Source organism: Mytilus galloprovincialis, chromosome 1 (genome assembly GCF_965363235.1).
Source record: "Mytilus galloprovincialis chromosome 1, xbMytGall1.hap1.1, whole genome shotgun sequence".
Lineage (NCBI taxonomy): Eukaryota > Metazoa > Mollusca > Bivalvia > Mytilida > Mytilidae > Mytilus > Mytilus galloprovincialis.
In genome coordinates, this window is record NC_134838.1 from 87,524,874 (window position 1) to 87,547,348 (window position 22,475).

Consider the following 22,475-nt stretch of genomic DNA (forward strand, 5'->3'; position numbering starts at 1 on the left):
GCGCTTTAATATTAAGTAAGGGTTGTTGCATTATTACTAAATAAAAGTAATAACTGAAGGTCAAAGTTCAAAGCCATCAATAACCTTTGACATTGTATCAACCATAAGCTTATTGATTACACAACATGTTTCAAGTAATTTTGATCCTTTATCTGTCATTGTTTTAAAGCTAATCCAATAAATTGAAAGTGAATGTATGTCATACGAAATGCCTATAATTTGCCTTCTTGAATACATTGAAAACTCAGTTATTTAAATCAGTGTTGCCCCATTGTTCCCTTTTTATCAAAATTCATTTTTATCTTTCATCTAACTCATTAGGTGTTACATGAATGTGTTAATGAACAAAATGTCAAATTATCATTGAAATGTGTACAGAATAACTGCCTCAAACGGGTAATTTTGTTTGTCAAAATATGCACTTTTGTGATCCGTTACCATGACAATTGGTATATATACAAGAAAATCTGAGCCTACACATGTATGTGCTGATACTTGGTTGGTGGTTACAGAAAATTGCTCTCAATTAGCAGTTGGTAGACGCTTTGAAGTGTTATGTCCTGATTAATTTCTTCGTAAAGAACATCCCTACTGTTGGTAACCGATGTATCTGTTTGGTTTAATTCCATTATTTGGCCCACTGGTAAGGATCCTCAATATTTAATTCGTTGTTCTAAGTACTGTTCACTTGGAATACAATACACCTCAGGGTACAGATGGAAAACAAATGAATACTATGGTCTTTCAAAATTCCTCTCATTGTTGATTTTGGAGTTCGAAACATTAACAAATAACATAAAGAACTACAGTCTTTAACAAATTTATAACGGACGGAGGGTCCCATTTTTACCAATCACAAACGTGAAAGTTCAATATTCCATTTGTTTTTATTTCATAACCATGACAAATGACCAGTAGAGTTCTTAGGAGCAAAAAAACATGACACCTCCATTCATACATTTGTAACTCTCCGCTCTTCCTCAAGCTCGACACAAAGTTCTATAATTTTAGTAAGATGCATAAAATCCTTAATACGGCACATTCATTCAACTATCGAATCCCATAAAAACAGATGTTTACCATTCAAATTTACAAAATTTGCCTTTTTTTTTTGCTTTCTCTAACAAAGAGTTCCAATTCTCATTTTTGGTTTCAACTGGGTTTCCGTCTGTAGCTGTCGCCAAACTTGTGCATCACTGGCTGTCGTAAAAAAAAAATCGGCATGTCCAGGGCCTCTCAATAAGAATGAAAAAAGACATCTCCTACAAAAAAAAAAAATACATACACGTTTAAAGGAATTTGTGTTCAATATGATAGATATAATCACATAAAATATTATTTGAAAATATTTTCAGAGGTTATATTACGAAGTAATCATAAATTTATAATATGTTTTCATTCAACACATAACTCATTAAAGCATACGAAAATTTTATTTTTCTTCGAGCTGAACATAAAGCAACATATGATCAGTTTTGTTTTATAATGCGTTCACGAAAACCATTTAAGTCTTCTAGACTAGATAATGATTCAATGCATTGAAGATATCATGCATTGCAAATAAGTCAGTGGATTTGTAAATCGCAATTATAAAAAAAAACGTGTACTCACTAAATAATGCATGCCTTGATTGTAAATGTGCTAACTAATACATATCCGTATAAGGAAATTTGTCCGACCTGTAAATTGCAACTGTTTTCTGGATTTAAAAAAAAAAAACCCGAATGAACGTATCACAGCAATTCAGAATCAAACTTACTATTTTGTGTTTCAGCATATATCCATGCATTAAATATTTTCACAATATCTTTATTAGAATAACTAATCAAAAGCACCCAATGTAAGGGTGAGTATTTCACTGTAATGAGTATTGTTATAATGTGCGCTTGATTTATTATTCCAAACACACGGAATTTGAGGACTTCACTTAAGTCATGAATAGATATTGAAACATAGTAGGCGAGTGACTTATTTCAAAACGACGCTTAGTAGACGACTTTAATGCACCAACCTAACACACGGCTGTATTATATATCATTCGAAAGCTAATAATCTGTATTTTTTGTTTTGCCCGGTCGTAAAAAAATCGTATAGTGCATTTTCTGTCAATTCAAGGTCAAAGGTCATGAATAAACATTCCAATTTTTTGATTACTGAACAAAAAAAAAAATTTTCTAATTCTTGTACAATAAAATTTTTCAAAAGATCATATGAACTTTATTTAACATGATACATTATTTCCAAATCAAACAATAACAAAGAGGTTAGATGCGCAATATTTCCCGAAAATTGAAATTCATCACAAATCCTAAAAAAATGAAAAATTGTTTCAAAAGCAAAATGTATCTTGGGGGATCGATATTTGTATGCTAAAAAAATAGATAAATGTATATGTTTTAGGTCAAGGAATATTTGTTTTGTAATTTTAAGATGCAATTATTAGTTATAGTTCATAGAACTGCCTTTTATTGAAGTGTTTGGAGTTGCCCAAAATCTACCATCTGCAAATAGCGATCATTTTTTTATTCTATGTTAAGATAGCATATCGCTAATTGTCAATATCAGGGAGGAGAATAATTTTCCATAATAAAAGAAGGGGTATTTAAAGTTCGAAAAGACTATATACGAACTAATTGAGGTAAACAAATGTTTTTACGAAGTCAAACTTATTTACTTTACTTTGTGTAATCATGTTTAAATGCAAACATGACTTTGCGACTAAATTGTAGGCATCATTGAAATAAGTAACCTTGTTAAGAAACACTTGGTTGTCTTAAGGGGATGTAAACGAACTAAATATAATGCTGCTGCTTCTAATTCAGTTTAAAATCGTGTTAGACACATTAAATGTGTTTAGAAATTTAATCTCTTTAATAATTTGAATAAACGATGCTTTGAGTAATTTCAACATCATCTTTTAAAATACAAATGCAGGTCATACAAATGCAGGTCATTGTGTACGTAAAACACTATAAGCAGTTGTGAAATAATTTTAAGTTGAATACCCTTCCTGACCTCATAAGATCATTCGTTGTTTTAAGCAGTGATCGTATGCATGCTGTGCTGTGTTTTGTGGACTGTTGTTCGTCTCTTGGACTTTAATTTTATTTTGTTCATGGTTTAAATTAAGCGTATTTGATTCATGGTTTAAAATGTTGATTGTCTCTTTGGTATTATTTTACTTTAAAGAGATTTACTTGCAGTAATGAAAATCGGCAAAAATATCGCCTCAAAGTAAAATGAAGAAGATTAACGCAAATAAGACAAATATCCGCGTAAATAACTAAATGTGCTCAAGGTGATATATATATATATATATATGTAGAACCAAATCGTTAGCATGATACATTTTACTACAATGATTTACAATTCTAAAAACTTTTACTACTTGTGAAGTTTCAAGATAATGGTAGCTTCTTTTCAGTCGTCATTAGAAGCTCTTGCATGCAGTCATCCTCATATGAAAAACGAACTAGTCGTTCAAGCTTCAGGAAGTCTAGTTGTAGCTAGAATCGTTGCGTATTAATGGATTTTTTTTCCTCAAATTTGTTCTTTATGATGAACTAATGCATTTAAACAAAGAACAAAGCAATTTAAGCAATCAAGAAGTCAAGTTTTATAATGTGTTTACTGTTTTTATTTTCAATTCTTTGAAATTTCAATTTTCATCAATTTATTTTTTATTTATTTTTGTCTAAATTTTCAATTTCTTTTTTATGGTTCACATCAAATTAATAAAAGGTCTTTTCACTACATCAATATTTATAATGAAGCTACACATCAAACAATTAGTAAACTCGAAAGATGTTTAGTTCAGTCTGGTAGTTACAATGCAGATTGCAATCTCTAATTTTTGACCCTTTTATTTCAAGCAATAACATTATTCGCGAACATATTTTTGTACTTTAAAATTTTTCAGATTCTTAAGAATTTGTTTATTAAATCTTATATTGACCACATACAATGTTTAAATAGGAAGAAATGCTTAAAAGCTGTTTTTTTCACAGATGGCGATATTTTGGGCAACTGTATGAGTTGTTAAGATTTGCTGTTTGATTAGAAATAAGCATAATTTTAGGAAATGTATATTGTCAAAAGCTTCTTTAATAGTTTTTACAGGGTTTTACTTAGTTTCAAGTGATTAGCAGTTGCATCAGAAAGAAAAATTTGTGTTTTCACACATTTTGTTAACTTTTACTCGAATTTCAGGAAACATGTGCTGTCTATCAAAACACGCTTTAAATATTTAAAAATGCATGCACTTATTCGACCTTGGCCTTTGATCTTGATTTGACGGAAATTGCACCGTAAGATTTTTTTACGACCGGTCAAAACAGACAGTACAGTTGTGTAGCTTTCAAATGATATATAATTTAGCCGTGTGTTAGGTGGGTGCATTAAAAATCAAATTTTCTGGTTAAAGTCACTGACCTCATATGATATCAGACTCAGATCAGAGTAAATTTTACACAAACGACTGGATATAAACGCTTCTGCATATTTCAACAAAATATTTTTGTGTTAAATGATTTTTAAATATTCCCGAAAATCGGATGATAATTTAATTTCACACAAATAATTAAGTTGCCCATAGGACAATGAAGGTTCCCCGTTCTTATTGACAGAAAAAAAGTAATCGCAGGTAACTCCAAATCGCCTATAAAAATCAACGTTTCAATGTAAAGAGTAAAACTGAGTTGGAACCTCTGTTGTTAATTTCTTAATCCTATGGCAACACTGGTTATAATGTAACGTCTCTTTTTTCTCTGACCAAACCGCAAAAAGCCTAACGTCAATTGACTCCATCACATTACTATAATACAAGCAACCTGTTGTGTTTTTATTTTTATCTTTTAGAAACCTCTTTCTATATTTTATCGTTTAGGAAGCTGTAGTAACAAGATAATTATTGCCGCTTTATGTGAATAAATTAATAAAATTTCTTTGATATTTTCAGAAACCGAACGATGATACGTAACTCAGTCATAACATGCAGTTCAGGTATGTTTGTAATTGATATTAAGGCGGTTGGGGGTGTCTTAATTAAAATTCATATAGTTTTTTCATAATTTGTCAAAATGAAGTTTTCATCAAATTACAGTAAAAAAGTTAGGGCCACCGGACATTTTAACACGCTATAGGTTGTGCAAAATTGTCAGATTGTGTATTGATTGTGCATTGAAAAATCCAATGTTATGTGATAAAAAAGACTACAACATAGAATTTTGAAATAAAATGTTAGAAGATAGATCTTTTAACATGCCTTCAGATAAGAAAAATGATAATAAATTGTGTAATTTCTATTGTAGAATTACTTTATAAGAGTTATCTCCCCTTATTCGTCAACATTGAAACAACTGAATCCAACAACACATTGTGTTTCTAAGAAAGTACAGCCGTTAATATGATAAAATACATAATTTTCTATGTTAACATTAAAATTCTAACACATGAATTACATTCTTCTCTCAAATTGTGAACACTTCAATAAAGATCTCGACCATTTGTTATCTGCTACTTCAAAATCTAAGATAGAAGAAAACACCCGAGCCACCTTAAATATGTACAATTCGGCTACAAAATCTATAGAAATAAGTTTGGAATATATATTTCCTGCTACCATTACAAAAAGGGTACTCAATGTACAATGTATATACCGAAGCAATAAATTAAGTGACATGATTGGGGAACTTTCAAATATATCATTGAATATTCATTTAAGATTCGTAAGTACTGATTTGAAAAAAAGTAAAGATGTTTATATATCCGTAAATGTAAGAGGTTATATAAGTTGTGTAAACACCGACCAATCTCCGGTATCTTCCTTATCAACAATCAAAATATTGATATTTACATTTATCCGTCGGCCATTTGTATAGACCGCTTTCCGGATATTCTTTCATATATTTCTTGTCTGGTCGCTGTGGTCCTGACAATGGCTATTTCAAAGTTTTCGCGATTTTAATTAATTTCTACAACTGCCGGTTAATGAATTTATAATTGATAGCAAAATGACAAAATGGATATAGATTGCTGTAATTAAGACAGCACTTCAACTTAACATTGCTTTGAATGTTGATGACATGAAGTTATGTTTTGTTCAGTCAAATATGTTTTAAAAGTTATCAATTAGGATTACAATATCTCGACACAATTAACTTACATCGAAAATGATTTACGTGTCGGCATTATTATGCTAAAACTAAAATAGATAATTACAATAACAATCAAGTCCAAATTGTACCCAAGTAGTACATAGAAGATTATCAATGTTGAAAACTACGGTAACCATAATAATGTCATTGAACTATATATTGTATTGCGCATTAATCATTTTAACAAAACTTTAAACGCTTATGCACTCCGACAGTACGCAATGATAAAATTAGTGATAAATTCGTGGTCTTTGTGTTGTTTATATAATATGAAGGTACATATTCGATTCTCTGTATGTGTGTTGTACTCATCAATATAGGGTTCCAACATTGACATTTTTCTTGGTTATTGCGTATCGACATCAACATTTTATTCTTTTGGACACTATTTCCATATAAATAATAAGTAGCACCTACATCAACAAAAACATGGCGACTTTGTTAGATATATTTGTATGAGATTTTACAGTCAGTTGTGCTATATGTCTGTGGTGTATTTTCACAGAGCTTCCGTAGATGGATTATTTGTACTTTTACCATCAGTATCTGTTTTTGTTCTTCATCTTTATTGTCAATATAACAAAACTTCAAATCAGAATCAGAAGGGTAAGGTATAGCAAGTAACGCAACCATCATTGTTTTACCAACCATGTTCTTTTGAAAATGCTTATAAATCAATCAAAGCTGGGCTTCAAAGTTATTATGAAACTGCCTTCTCTAGAGGTGGTGCAAATCAGATGTTGATGACTCCAAAGATATTTGAGAGGACATACAAGCTAAGACTCATGTCATCTTTCAAAAGTATTAAAACATTTGACTTTTCTTCACTTAACACAAGAATTCCCCATTGCAAACTAAAAGACAAACTGAAAGAGTTGGTACACATGTATTGTTTTGTTTTATAAAAAACGTAAAAATAGAATGGATTAAGTCGATACAAGTATTTTGTCTTATGGGTTGGAATATCAATCCTATTTTGGAAAAAATCATTCTGACGTTTGGCGGACGTGTTTTTCAACAAACTTCAGACATTTCCATGGGAACCAACTGTACCCCTCTTTTTGCCGACTTGTTTCTTTATTTTCATAAGGCTGTCTTCATACAGGAACTATCGTAAGGAGAAAGAAAAGAAGTTGCCAGTATCATTTAACTCTACTTTCCGCTTTAAATTAATCTCTCTCACTATATATTTCAAAATTTGGTGACTATGATGAACGCAACTATCCGATGAAACTAGAAATGAGGGATAACACAGATACAGTAAAGCAGCCTCATAACTTGACTTACATCTAGAAATTGACAATGACTGTCGGTTGAAAACAAAACGTACGATAAAAGAGATGATTTCAGCTTCTTATTGTCGGCCCTGAAAAAGAGTACACCACCATCCACCAGGAGAAGGGACGCCAAGCGTTACGACCAGTGTGTGCAAGCCAAAAGCTCTGCTGCAACATCGGCTGAGGTTATACCACACACCACCACGGTAGACCAGAACCAACAGACAGAAGCCAAAACAGCACTAGAGGGAAGCAGGGAGATAGTACCCACAACATATCATGGGGAACCTGAGGGCATTGTCATCAAGACTGACACTGTCATCAGTCCGTACAACCCCAGGAAGGCATGCAATCGCCAATACTATCTTCAGCCAACTAAAGACAGAGGCAAGCGATGATACCTACATGATCCTGAGTTGCTCCGAACACCACCACACACATCGCCAATAGTGATGCCATCTCCAGAGGCAGTAACAATAGCAATTATGATCTTGGAACGGCCAAATACACCTTACCAAACTCCTCGAAAAAAAGTTAAAGCTAAACGGTCAACTGAAGCAGAACCAAACAATAGGTAGAAGTTAGTCCGCAATATCCAGACAGGATAGGCGGACGGAAAAATCCACACATCATCATCTTATTGTGAACTTTCCATTTCTATTTAGAGGGGCCTGAATACGGAGTTTATATCTCCAAACCGATATGATAAACTGTAACGCCGCCTCCTTGGTTCCAGAGTCGGCCACCAGAGAACACAGGGTCACAAAGAAAAAGAGAGTAAAAGGATCTATAAAGTTTAAGGTTCGACGTCCACTGCTTTCCGTCGGACCAAAACACGTTACAGAAAGGGAAATCGTATACTTGTGTTTATATAGAATTCTTAGTTATGAAATAAAGTATCTGAATAAAATAAAGTTTCATATTTTATTAATATTAAAAATAGTCCACGCCGGACAGAATGGGTCTTGCAGGCTCCGTCACTGGACTGGTCAGGTCCCCGGTAAAGGTTGGTCTTACATAGACACACAAAACTAGTACATGTATATAATTCAACATGCAGTCAGGTAACAAGGTTGTCACTTATTTTATATCTTTCTCTAATCTCAATTAAAGGATAATAACGCCCATCTACATTATAGAAGACAACAACTTAGTATAACAAACTAAATGATATATTAATCATGTCAATACCGCCAACAGAACTCTTAATGTGCAACTTCAATAACACCGTCACCGGTAACCATATTTAGCACCGTCACCATCACCAGCGTCACCGGTGACCGTATTTATCACCGTCACCGTCACACATATTTAGCACAGTCACCGGCACCCGTATTTAGCACCGTCACCAGCACTGACAATCTTAAATTAAAACAAAGATAAGTTTCAACGCTTGTCTGTATTTCTCAGACATATTCCAGCTTCTATTAAAGTTTGTCACTTCCCATTCTTTGTCAACCCAACACTCCGTCGTTTCTGTTGTTATTTTTGTATCTATACTTTCGACTGACCAATGGCAGAGCTTGTTACATATCGATTACCAATCGGAAACCATGGATCACACAAGGGAAATTCCCGTAATGTTGATATTGTTTGTAAACATGGATTGATCTTCATCAATAAAGATGAGTTTTGACTTTAGATATATTAGTAGATCATTCGAACAGTAATATTTGAGTTTATAGTATAATAAGGTAACTAAATAAAGGCAACAGTAGTATACCGCTGTTCAAAACTCATAAATCCAGGGACAAAAAACAAAATCGGGGTAACAAACTAAAACCGAGGGAAACGCATTAAATATAAGAGGAGAACAACGACATGACACCGAAACGTAACACACACAGAAACGGACCAAGCATCAGACAAAACACCACGAGAATAACAAATAACTACCGCGAAAATACGGAATCAGTACGTGAAATAAAACTTCTTAACGAACTAAAATACACACATCTGTCGTATCATGGAAACAACAGCCAAAATAATAAATTACAATTCTTTTACTTTACTTGCAACATTAGACATCTCACTAACATCTATCGTTTATCCTCAATAATTTCAAGAAACTATACAGACATAGGTTTGCTATAAAAAGGGGGAATGCCGGCATTACAATACTTTGGCTTGTATTTCGTATAATGATTTTATAGAATGTAGGGTTGCTGCTCACAATCAAGCTATTTAACCAAAAGTTCCAAATAGCTGAGTTCAAATCATCCCGTCGTAAATTTTACGGACGCCATCGCGAGTTTATTGACCATTTTTCAACATCTGTTTCACATATTATTGCGTATATGTTCCCCGTCACTACAATCCCGTCCCCTTTTTACGAATGTGACCTATCAAATAAGACTTATTACCGGGTTTGTACAAACATGAGCAACACGGCGGGTGCCACATGTGGAGCAGGATTTGCTTTCCCTTCTGGAGCACCTGAGATCATCCGCAGTTTTTTAGTGGGGTTCGAGTTGCTTAGTCTTTGTTTTCTATGTTGTGATTTGTGTGCATTTGTTTAAAAATGAGAATGGAAATGGGTAATGTGCCAAAGAAACAACAATCCAACATGTTTGTCTTCTCTTCTTTTCTTTATTTTTTAGCAATGTCATTATCAGCTTGTTTTCGATTAATGAAATTGAATGTCCCTCTGGTATCTTTCGACCTTGTTCGTTCAAAACCTGTTAAGGAATATGGTGTTTGGAATCCGTTCCGTTAAAAGACAATCGTCTTATATTTGACATTGTCAGGTTTTTTTTTTAATTATCCTTTTTTCATTTAGTAGTTTTACTTTTCTACTAGCAAGCCATATTGTATTATAACAATCAGGAGCAAAAAAGGGGCTAACATTCTAGATAGGATATTAGCTTCATTAATTATTTTATAAAAATCGAGTTATTATCCAGGAATTATTAAACGATTCTTTTTATGTAATTATTTCTATCGCCAATAAAAGTACGATCAGTAAACCGGTAACATTTGATACAAAGCAAAAGAACCAATTGAAACCGTAGAAGATCATTCAGCATTATTCAACACCTCAACGACAGATTTGAAGTAAAGTCAATGCTCTATTAACGGTACAAATTTTACTACACGAGATTCGCAATTCGACAGTAAAAATGTCCCCAGATATACTCGAGTCATACTTGAGGCCAAACTATTTTGAATTCAAAACACATTAAAATTAAAATTGAAGAGCTATTAAATCCGAAAAGAAAGGTATACTCAAATGGTAATACTCATATTATAAAAACATATTTTTAAACGGTGTCCTGCTTTTATTATCAATCGTGTAATGCTTGTTTTTTTAAACTTAAAACATGTTAACAATGTTCGGAAGAAGACTGTGTCTATAATACATATCCAAATAAGTCAGGAAATTTGGTTCTTCCTTTCAATTGTTTCACACTGTGTCCGGTTGGAGTCTATGAAAGTACAACAATTTGAGTTTTCGATAAGACTGATACAATGGTATCAAATCCTTTGACACAAAAAAAAAAAAAAACAAACTATCCGAAGTTGAAAAGAGTTTACAAAAGTCTTTTTTTTTTTTTAAAGATATCAAACAAATTTAAGATACTTCATCAATATACTATCCAACACTGGAGCACTTGGTTTGATAGCTTCCTTATGAGCAGCAACCCTTTATATAGCAAATTAACCTGACGATATCGGGATATGGGTATTTAGTCGGATCTTAAGACGTACTTGTGATTTGTTTGAAACCGGTTTAAACGAATAAATGTTGAAATGTTCAGAACTTAATTAAATCTGTTTTTGGGTAAGATGGTGCAAGCATACGATTTTTATTGTGTCTTACACTTTGAGAAGCGAATAATCTTTAGTTACTTTATTTAAATATTGTGTAAAAACGTTAATTATGAGCTATGAAAGTCAAGTGGCTCAAGCATTTTACTGAGGAAGTTTTAAAAAAATGCAAAGAAATATTTTAACAGTGGGTTAGATTTCATTAGTCTTTACTATCTATAGATTAACAACTTTTGGTTATATTTATATTTAAGAATCATCATTGAAGGTGGAGCGCGATTGCACAGTTATTTAATTATATTGATGTGCCATTTGTATGCAAGAGTGACATTCCGTTGTATTATGTGCCAATTCGAAAAAGTTATGCGAGTATTGTCTCCCTTTAACAGGTTCATTATTTTATAATTAAGTTTAGGTTTCTGATATAAATTTGAATAGTTACAAAATGTATCAATTCAATATATTTCAGTTTTTGTTATTGGTGTATCAAAAACATTGATGTACGAATATAATTTCATAAATTTGAAACGTTTGAAATGATAACATACCAATATAAAGAACCGTTCATCATTTTTGAAAAAAGACTATGATTGAAATTCGTATTATTTATCTTCCCTTCATGATAGATTGATTGGGAAATGAACCAAAGTTCTCTAAAGGTAATCACAGAGAGGGACTAGCAAGCAATTTTTAATTGTAGCTTATTTAACTTTAAAACAACTTTCCACTATAAACAAATGTTATTTTATACAAATATAAGGACCTTGTTAGCTAAATGTACAAATTTTATTAGATATTATGAATTTTTATTACAATAGATTAATATGTTACTTTATAAAAGAAATCATAATATGAAATACCAGCCCTTACATTTCGTATCAGCTACGAGATATATACATGTTCTCCGTATGCAGACGTTGCGTTAATGTTGCTTTCTAGAAGTTAAAATTTCACATGCAATGGGGAAGCTGATATTTTAAGTCTTAAATTTTGTTTTTAACTGACCTTCATTGTCAATTGCTAGATGTTAGTCAAAATATGAGACAGAATTAGTTGTACCTATTGTATCCTTTATTTCAAGTTCGATGGGATAGTTGCATTCAACATAGTTACTAGTACTGAATTTTGATTAATTTAGTGAGAGAACATCAGCTTTTGTGCGGAAAGTAAAGTTTACGATACTCCGACGTTTTGTATCTACATGTGTATACGTTCTGCTTTTTTTATGAAATAAAGCAAGGCCAACTCTTTAAAGATGTTTTTGTTTGAAATGGGCAATACTTGTTGAAAGTAAAGTAAAGTCAAAGGTTTTCATACTATGGCAGGATGCAATAGATATAGATCGTATATAGAAATTCATATGTATGCATTGATCTAAAAGCATCTTGCAGCATTGTTAATACAAACTCTACCTTCAACATATCTTTCTTTTACAGGAATATTTTCTTCCTTTAAAATAAGAGATCTGACTAAATGTTAAGCATGCTCTTAATCCAAAATAGTTTTGCTAATATTTAGAAGTTATTTATCGAAAACAACAAGGTAAGCCTGGTTGGCTGTAATTACATGATTGCACATGCGTCAATTCGAATGGAAGCGAGAATCTAATATTTCTGGATTATATGTGGATTATTGTGACTCAGTACCATTGACAATTAGTGAGAAGTAAACAAACAAAAATACAGAACCCCGAAGAAAAATTCAAATCGGAAAGTCTTCAATTAAGGGTATACGATACAGTTTTGATTCCACGTTGATTTTTAAACGAAAATTTGCGTACAAGCGATTTTTCACCCATTAAATTCAAATATGTAATAAAAACATACATGTATGTGCTACTTTAAGAGATAAACGAGGTCGAAATTTTAGACATTAACAAACACTTCAGTTTTTGGGACATTTCTATCATTTGGATAAACATACGATGCTTTTTAGTTTCAAAAGATAAACACAATACCAGCAATAGAAACAGAAAACAGACAATTTAATGCACCCACCAAACACACGGCTGAATTATATATCACTGAAAAGATAAAACTAAACTTTCCGATTAAAGATGCCGTAATAATGAGAAGTGGTCGGTATTTTCATAATTGAGGTCAAAGGTCAACAATAATCTATTTCCAAATGGTGTCCTTAAGGTAGTACAATACAAAGATTTTTTCCCTCCCAATCAGACAACTTTAAACTGATGTTATTCATTTCATCCTTCTTTATTTTTTTATAAATGAGGTACTAAAAGAAAGAAGAAAGATTAATCTTTGAGATTGTGATAATTTCATTATGACATAATTATTACATAATTAATTATTATGTAATTAGTTGCTATATTGTGATGTCCAAACTTGAATGAATTTAGCGTCTTTGTTCTTCATAGCATCCCAAAATATTTTATAGATTCTTGTACAACACAGCTTGACCTCCAAAACCATGTCTCAGATTTCCAAAAACATCAATAGAACAAATTTTATACCCAATTGAATTTAGTGGTCTCTTACGAATTGATGTTGCAAACTACCTAACTGTGACATTTTCCGGAAATTTTTCCCAACAGATCCGGAATATTTTTAAACAATTATTTAACACAATATTAACAATGATAAAAAATAATATTTATATCCTCTTTAGATGTTCAAAATATCAAAATAACAATGAAATAAACAACAAAGCACTTATAGAATATTGTAAAGACAGATATACACACTTTAGCACATTAAACTATTTCAATGGATTGCACATTGATGGAACTGATCGGAATGAGATTAGATAAAAAATAAACCGCTCGGACCACAATTCCGGATTTACATAAATTGTATTACGGATTGATGTGTTCTATATAGATTTTGAAATTCTTGTAAATCAAATAAGAAATGTTACAAATAAAAGTTGTTTTGTATAAAGTAAAGATCGAAGTGTATATTTAGGCCAAAGAAACACAAATGAATCGTTTTATTAGTTTCCTGTTGTTAAAGGATACCAGTAAAAATCGTGACTACAACTACTGAAGAACAACTGTTTTTAAAATGTTGATGGTAAATATTTTAAACATGATTGTATTCTGACATTTGCATATTAAAAAATAGCCGTTATATTGTGATTCGTATCGCCCTTAAAGCCATTTTACGGAAATCCGACCATATGATTTTCTTACGGCAGGTTTAAAATATAATTTTAACATGTATTCTTTCATACAAACAAATCCAGGTGTGTTCTGTGGGTGCATTAAATCCTAAGCGCTAAGCGTCTTTTCAGATTTCGCCCATTCTCTACAAGCGGATTTTTGTTAAAACATTTGGAACATCTTCCCAACATAAGTATGCTCTAAAACTATATACAAATTCTTTTGTAATAATTAATTTTTATCAAAGTTTCAGGATTTAGAAAATATTTTTTTTTGCTGTATATTTATCTAATTTCATGTCTGCTGTACCAATATTTTGACCTTTTTATTTATTGTGTCTGTTCAGTACACGCTTCATTGTAAATATAACGGAATTTGATGAGACTGTCATCAAAGTGAGAGGTTTAGCGCTATAAAACCAGGTTTAATCCACCAATTTTCTACATTTGAAAATGCCTGTACCAAGTCAGGAATATGACGGTTATTGTCTATTCGTTTTTGATGCGTTTTGTCATTTGATTTTGCCATGTGATTATGGACTTTCCGATAAGATTTTCCTCTGAGTTCATTATTTTTGTGATTTTACTTTTTTCATAAAAATTTTGTCGTTGATTTTTTCATAAAAATTGGTACAAATATTCTTCATACGTAATCCAACCTAATGTCATTTTAAAAAAGGGGTCCATGAACTTGTTTTCATGTTTAATCCGTCTGAATGATAAAAATCGGTCGAAAAATGCATCTTTTCCCGATATGTCGCAGTTGGCAACGTCATTACCTCCCCTGTAACTATATCATATGCCCTTAAATGGTAAAATCAAAGGCTCATACACACCAAACGAATGAACAAGTGTCACATTTTTGACTTGGCACTGACATTCTCCCATGCAGAAAACGGTGGATCAAACCTAGTTTCACAGCTAGCTAGTAACCTTACTTTTACGACAGTCGCAATTAATTCCACTGAACCGACAAGATTGTTACAGTTTTATTCAACATTGATTCTATGAAATGCATGGATTAAATATAACAGTTAAAACTCTATATTATCAAATTTGTCTCAACAGTATTTTTTTTGTGTACATTGATTAATAAGTAAAATCATTGTGTACAGGTTCTGGTTTCATTTTTTGGAGTAGTGATCTGAATTAGAATCAGATTCATTTGATCTTCTTTTTAATCCTTTGTTATTACTCACAGTTTTTATTGTTTATTTAGTATCGTTGTTATTAACTGGTTTACGTCTGACATCGCCATCACTGACTGCAAATACGATCCTCACAAGTTTGAACTTAGCGGGTAAAAATCGGTTATGTTCAATCACTGTATTTTATAGAAACAATGTTCTATTGACCTTCAGTGGCTAAGATAGAACACATCAATTTATGTAAATCCGGAATTGTGGTTCGAGCCGTTTATCTTTATTTAATTCTCATTCCTATTAGTTCCATCACTGTGCAAGCCATTGAAATAGTTTAATTTTATTTCACTTTCACATGTTTAAGTGTGTATATCTGTCTCTACAATATTTTATAAGTGCTTTGATGTTAATTTCATTGTTATTTTGATACTTTGAACATCTAAAGAGGACATAAATATTATTTGTTATCATTGTTAATATTGTGTTAAATATTCCGGATCTGTTGGGAAAATTTCCGGTAAATGTCACAGTTAGGAAGTCCATTTTACTTGACCCAACAAGTGCCAATAACGTGAAATCGTCCTTAGTTTGGCGTAAATACATTACTGGTTAGGCTAAAAGCCTGAAAAAAAGTCACTGACAAGGGCGAATAAAGTTTTGTTTAAGCTACCAATAGTTATCAAAGGATCCAGGATTATAATTCAATATGCCAGATGCGCGTTTCGTCTACACAAGACTCATAAGTGACGCTCAGATCAAAATAGTCATAAAACCAAACAAGTACAAAATTGACGATAGGGAAAGATGCGATATATTTGAAGATTGTAGACGAGTTGTTTTCTTTCAATTATATCATTTCGAAAATATTGAGGTAAAATACCGTAGATTGTGTTGTAAATCATACACAAGCTAACAAAATCTTACTCGTTATAAACAAAAAATTATGTAAACGGATGAAAAAATCGACAGCACTTGCATAATTTGACCAGCTTCGAGCATATCTAGAATAAAAACTCGATCAGATTCGTATTTCTGCATTTTTTGCAAGAACAAACAAAAAAGTGTAAGACTGCACACAGAGTCGAATCAATAAAGTGCTGACTTCTGGGCTGTTGATTTCTTCAGGGATTAAAAACGCCACCAACAGTGGCATCGACCAAGGTCAGTGGTTGTAAATAAACTCAACATAGATACCAGGAATGCGATTTTATATTTGCACCAGACGTGTGTTTCGTCTACAAATGACTCATCAGTGCTGCTCGAATAAAAAAAGTTCGGATCTTGAAATTAAATCAAAGGTTTTACAGGATAATTTTATTGAAAATGCTGATGGTTATTTAGGTATAATGCTTGCTCTAATAAAAGTAAAATAACAAAAATGCTAAAATTCAAAATGGAAAGTCCCCAATGAAATGACAAAATCAAAAGCTCAAACACACCAAACTAATGTATAACAACAGTCATAGACGTCACACACCTTCTTAATGTTCTCTTCTGTTGTCAATTCAATCAATGCCACCTAACCTGACCAAATTTTTTTTTTTTGTTAAATGCTGAAAAGTTTTTTCTGGCCGTTTATACCCAAAATTAAACGACCGTTGGAAAAAATGCTTGGACGCATGTCGCTTACAGAAAGCATAGTATTAATGAGTTCTAATTTCAAATTGGGCTTGCGTTACAAATATATTACGAATTAGGATCAAAACAATCAATTAAAACATTACATGCTTACGAGTTTGGAAGCACAAATGATGATATAAGGCGATACCTAACAAGCTGTTCAAGTCATGAAATTGATAAGAACAACATGACCTGTACGTTCCAAACGGTAGTCTTCCATTGTCGTCTTTTGATTGTCATATTCAGAAAGGATCTCCTTACATATACATTAATCCAGAACCGGTGAATGGCAATGATACTTTTCATTATATTGCTAGTGATGTATTTTAACTGCAGACATACATGACAGATTCGAGCACTGTTGAACAAATAAAAGTTATACCAGGGCAGGGAAGATCAGTACCAGTAGACGAGCAAAACATGTCTTTGATGAACTGTCTACCATTTACTAATCAAAACTAGCGCCCTCATCCTCGCCATCGATAGAAAACCAAAAATGATATACTATGCTGTTCCGAAATTTGTACAGCTCAATCATATTCTGTCTTGGTTTTGTTGCGACTTCTGTACAGATAAATTGTTAAATTTCCAATGAATGTTTTGGTACATGCAAAAATTCAATGCTAAATGCACTAAATGAAACACGTGATCAGTTCAATGACTTGTCCCAGGTATCTTTATTAAATATAGATATTGTGAAAATATCAATACACACCTGATTGTAGTTGTTGTTGATGATGATGATGATGATGATGATGATGATGATGATGATGATGATGATGATGATGATGATGATGATGATGATGATGATGATGATGATGATGATGATGATGATGATGATGATGATGATGAGGAGGAGGAGGATTTTATGACCTATTTATGTCTTAAACATGATAATGTCTTTATATAACTTCTTTTACCTTCAGTTATTATCTACTTTTCTGTTATTCGTAAGTTTATGTAAGTTTGGCAACAAAAGCTATTTCTGGTTCTTGTGATAGGACGATTGTAAAGTAGCAAGTCGTGTTTAGACTTCATGTTTATGAAAAAAACAATTAATACCAAAGTTCATCCTTGTATGGAAACAAAATGAAGTCATAAATGAAAAAAAAAAAAAAAAATCCAAGGAAAACGTCTATTTTAACGTTGAAAAATAACGTTGTTTTTATAAAAAAAAACTGGTATTCCATACAGGCTACATATATACTGAATGAAAAATTGTCCTCTGCTTTCTTGATATATTTATCATTTTTGAATTAATCGCAAAATCAACAGTAAGGACACTATTTGGAAATATATGATTGTTGACCTTTGACGTCAATAAGGCATAATTCCGACCACTTCTTATGATTACGGCATCATTAATCTGAAAGTTTACAGTTTTCTCTTTTCGGTGATATATAATTTTGTCGTGTGTTCGGTGGGTGCATTACATTTTTTGTTTTCTGATTCTACTGCTGGTATTGTGTTTATCTTTTGAAACAAAAAAGTATCGTATGTTTATCCAAATTATAGAAAAGTCTAAAAAAAACTGTAATTTTGGTAAATGTCTAAAATTTCTACCTCATTTATCTCTTAAAGTATCACATACATGTATATTTTTTATTACATATTTGAATTTAATAGGTGAAAAATCGCTTGTATGCAAATTGTCGTAAAAAATCAACGTGGGATCAAAACTGTATCGTATACCCTAAAATGAAGACTTTCCGATTTGAATATTTTTTCGTGGTTCCGTTTGTTTGTTTGTTTACTTCTCACTAATTGGCAATGATACTGAGTCACAATAATCCACATATAATCCAGAAATATTAGATTCTCGCTTCCATTCGAATCGACGCATGTGCAATCATGTACTAACAGCCAACCAGGCTTACCTTGTTTTTTTCGGTGAATACCTTCTAAATATAAGCAGAATTGTTTTGGATTAAGAGCATGCTAAACATTTAGTCAGATATCTTATTTTAAAGGAAGACAACATTCCTGTAAAAGAAAGATATGTTGAAGGTAGAGGTTGTATTAATAATGCTGTAAGATGCTTTTAGATCGATGTATACAGATGAATTTCTATATACGATCTATTTCTATTTCATCTTGCCATAGTATTAAAACCTTTGACTTTACTCTAAACCCATATTTAAAGAGTTGGCCTTGCTTTATTTCATAAAAACGCAGAACGTAGACACATGTAGATACAAAACGTCGGAGTATTGTAAACTTTACTTTCCGCACTAAAGATGACGTTCTCTCACTAAATTAATCAAAATTTGGTACTGGTAACTATGCTGGATGCATCTATTCCATCGAACTTGAAATAAAAGATACAATAGATAAAACGAATTATGTCTCATATTTTGACTAACATCTAGAAACTGACAATGAAGGTCACTTAAAAACATAATTTACGACTTAAGATATCAGCTTCCCCATTGCATGTGAACTTTTAACTTCTATGAAGCAAAATTCACGCAACGCCTGCATACGGAGAACATATATATATCTCGTAGCTGATACGAAATGTAAGAGCAGGTATTTCGTATCATGATTTCTTTGATAAAGTGTTGCTGCTCACAAGGAAGCTATCAAACCAAGTGATCCAGTCTTCGGATAGTATTTTGATGAAGTATCTTAAATTTGTTTGATATATTTAAAAAAAAAATGACTTTTGTAAACGCTTTTCAACTTCGGATAGTTTTTTTTGTGTAAAATGGTTTTATACCATTGTATCAGTCTTATCGAAAACTCAAATTGTTGTACCTTCATAGACTCCATCCGGACACAGTGTGAAACAATTGAAAGGAAGAACCCAATTTTCCGACTTAATTGGATATGTATTATAGACACAGTCTTCTTCCGAACATTGTTAACATGTTTCAATTTAAAAAAAAAAAGCATTACACGATTGATAATAAAAGCAGAACGCTGCAGATGCCAACAGAACGATAGACACCGTTTAAAAATATATTTTTATAATATGAGTATTACCATTTGAGTATACCTTTCTTTTCGGATTCAATAGCTCTTCAATTTTAATTTTAATGTGTTTTGAATTCAAAATAATTTGGCCTCAAGTATGACTCGAGTATATCTGGGGACATTTTTATTGTCGAATTGCGAATCTCGTGTAGTAAAAATTTGTACCGTTAATAAAGCATTGACTTTACTTCAAATCTGTCGTTGAGGCGTTGAATAATGCTTGATGATCTTCCACGATTTCAATAGGTTCTTTTGTTTTATATCAAATGTATCCTCGTTACTGATCGTACTTTTATTGGCGATACAAATAATTGCATAAAAAGAATCGTTAAATACTTCCTGGATAATTACTCGATCTTGAACTTTTGGTTAAATAGCTTGATTGTGAGCAGCAACCCTACATACTATAAAATCATTATACGAAATACAAGCCCAAGTATATCATATCAGTTTGGAGATATAAACTCCGTATGCAGGCGCCTCTACAGAGAAATGGAAAGTTCACAATTAGGAATCTGAAATCATCTCTTTTATCGTACGTTTTGTTTTCAACCGACTGTCATTTCCAATTTCTAAATGTAAGTCAAGTTATGAGGCAGCTTTACAGTTTTTGTTTTATCCCTCATATCTAGTTCCATCGGATAAGTGCGTTCAATGTAGTCATTAAATATAGAATTATATAGTGAGAGAGATCAATTTAAAGCGGAAAGTAGAGTTAAATGATACTGGCAACTTCTTTTCTTTCTTCTTACGAAAGTTCCTATATGAAGACAGACTATGAAAATAAAGAAACAAGTCGGCAAAAAGGGGGGTACAGTTGAATCCCTTGGAAATGTCTGAAGTTTGTTGAAAAACACGTCCCCCAAGCGTCAGAATGATTGGTTCCAAAATGGGATTTTCCAACCCAGAAGACAAAATACTTGTATCGACATAATCCGTTCTACATGTGTACCAACTCTTTCAGTTTGTCTTTTAGTTTGCAATGGGGAATTCTTGTGCAAAGTGTAGAAAAGTCAAATGCTTTAATACTATTGAAAGATGGCATGAGTCTTAGATTGGACAAAAATGTATGTCCTCTCAAATATGTTTGGAGTTATCAACATCTGATTTGCACCACCTCTAGAGAAGGCAGTTTCATAATAACTGTGAAGCCAAGCGCTTTGATTGATTTTTACTCACTTCAAAAGAAAATGGTTGGTAAAACAAGGATAGTTGCGTTACTTGCTATACTTTACCCTTCTGATTTTGATTGATAGTTTGGTTATATTGACAATAAAGTTGAAGAACAAAAACATATACTGATGGTAAAAGTACAAATAATCCATCTTCGGAAGCTCTGTGAAAATACACCACAGACATATAACACAACTGACTGTAAAATATCATACAAATATATCTAACAAAGTCTCCAAAACATGTGCTACTTGTTATTTATATGGAAATATTGTCCAAAAGAATAAAATGTTGATGCCGATACGCAATAACCAAGAAACAGGTGAATGTTGGAACCCTATATTGATGAGTACAACACATATAAAAGGATTTATCCTGCCGAACTCACTTCAAATAAAGCTAATACCAACTATAAACATGGTCTCTTTCAGGATCTTTCTTGATCTTGATATTTTTATCTTTAACGGGAAGCTGAATATCAGAATTTATGATAAAAGATGTTTTTATTATTTTAAAGGTCTTTTGTATAGAAAACAATAGCTGTGCATGGAAGTTATGCAAAAAACAGTTGTAACCAGTCATTTCTATCCAACTGTTTGTGAATTCATACACCAGATTGTTTATTCATATATACAACTTTTGCAAATATGGCTTTGTTTAAACACTTCTTGTTCATATATTAGCTAAATTATGTAGATAAATGTTTAGAGATGGGACTGTTATGAAAAGAATTCTAAACTGACCATTTGAGGCAGAAATTGTGAACTTTCATTGACAAATAGGCATACAGTAATATGTGGACTGGATACAGAGGCAGGGTTGCAATACTTTTTATAATCTTGCATTTTGGAATGATTAACAACAAAACATAACATTTAGGTGTCAGAACACCAATTACTCCCTACAATTTAGAACGTGAAAGTAGGCCTACTTGGACAAAAACTAGTGCATTTGATGTCATTGTTTACTTAAACTAGCCAACAAATAGGCAGAAATGAAACTTTTGGTGAAAGACCATTTTGAGTCTAAATTTACTTGTCTATGAGTTTGCATTTAACATTGAGGATTAATGCACTCCATAGTAAACTTATTTGAGATTTCAAGAAAACCAGGTGTTATTTTTAGTAATGCATTTTTCGGGACACCTCTTCTTTCTTATATGAGTTTAAAGGTATGCTGAAAATTGGCATTCAGAAAGCTGATACATTTACAATTCAGGATATACCTGGTATCTATGAAGTTAA

General features: G+C 32.1%; 1 long non-coding RNA gene across 1 annotated transcript in view; it reads left to right on the plus strand.

Moving 5' to 3' along the window:
* The window catches only part of LOC143043303 (uncharacterized), a 37,593-nt gene that overhangs the window by 10,270 nt on the left and 4,848 nt on the right, over positions 1-22,475 (plus strand). Inside the window, exon 2 of the long non-coding RNA XR_012968302.1 lies at positions 4,958-5,001. This is a non-coding gene — a long non-coding RNA (uncharacterized LOC143043303). The remainder of the gene's footprint in view (positions 1-4,957; positions 5,002-22,475) is intronic.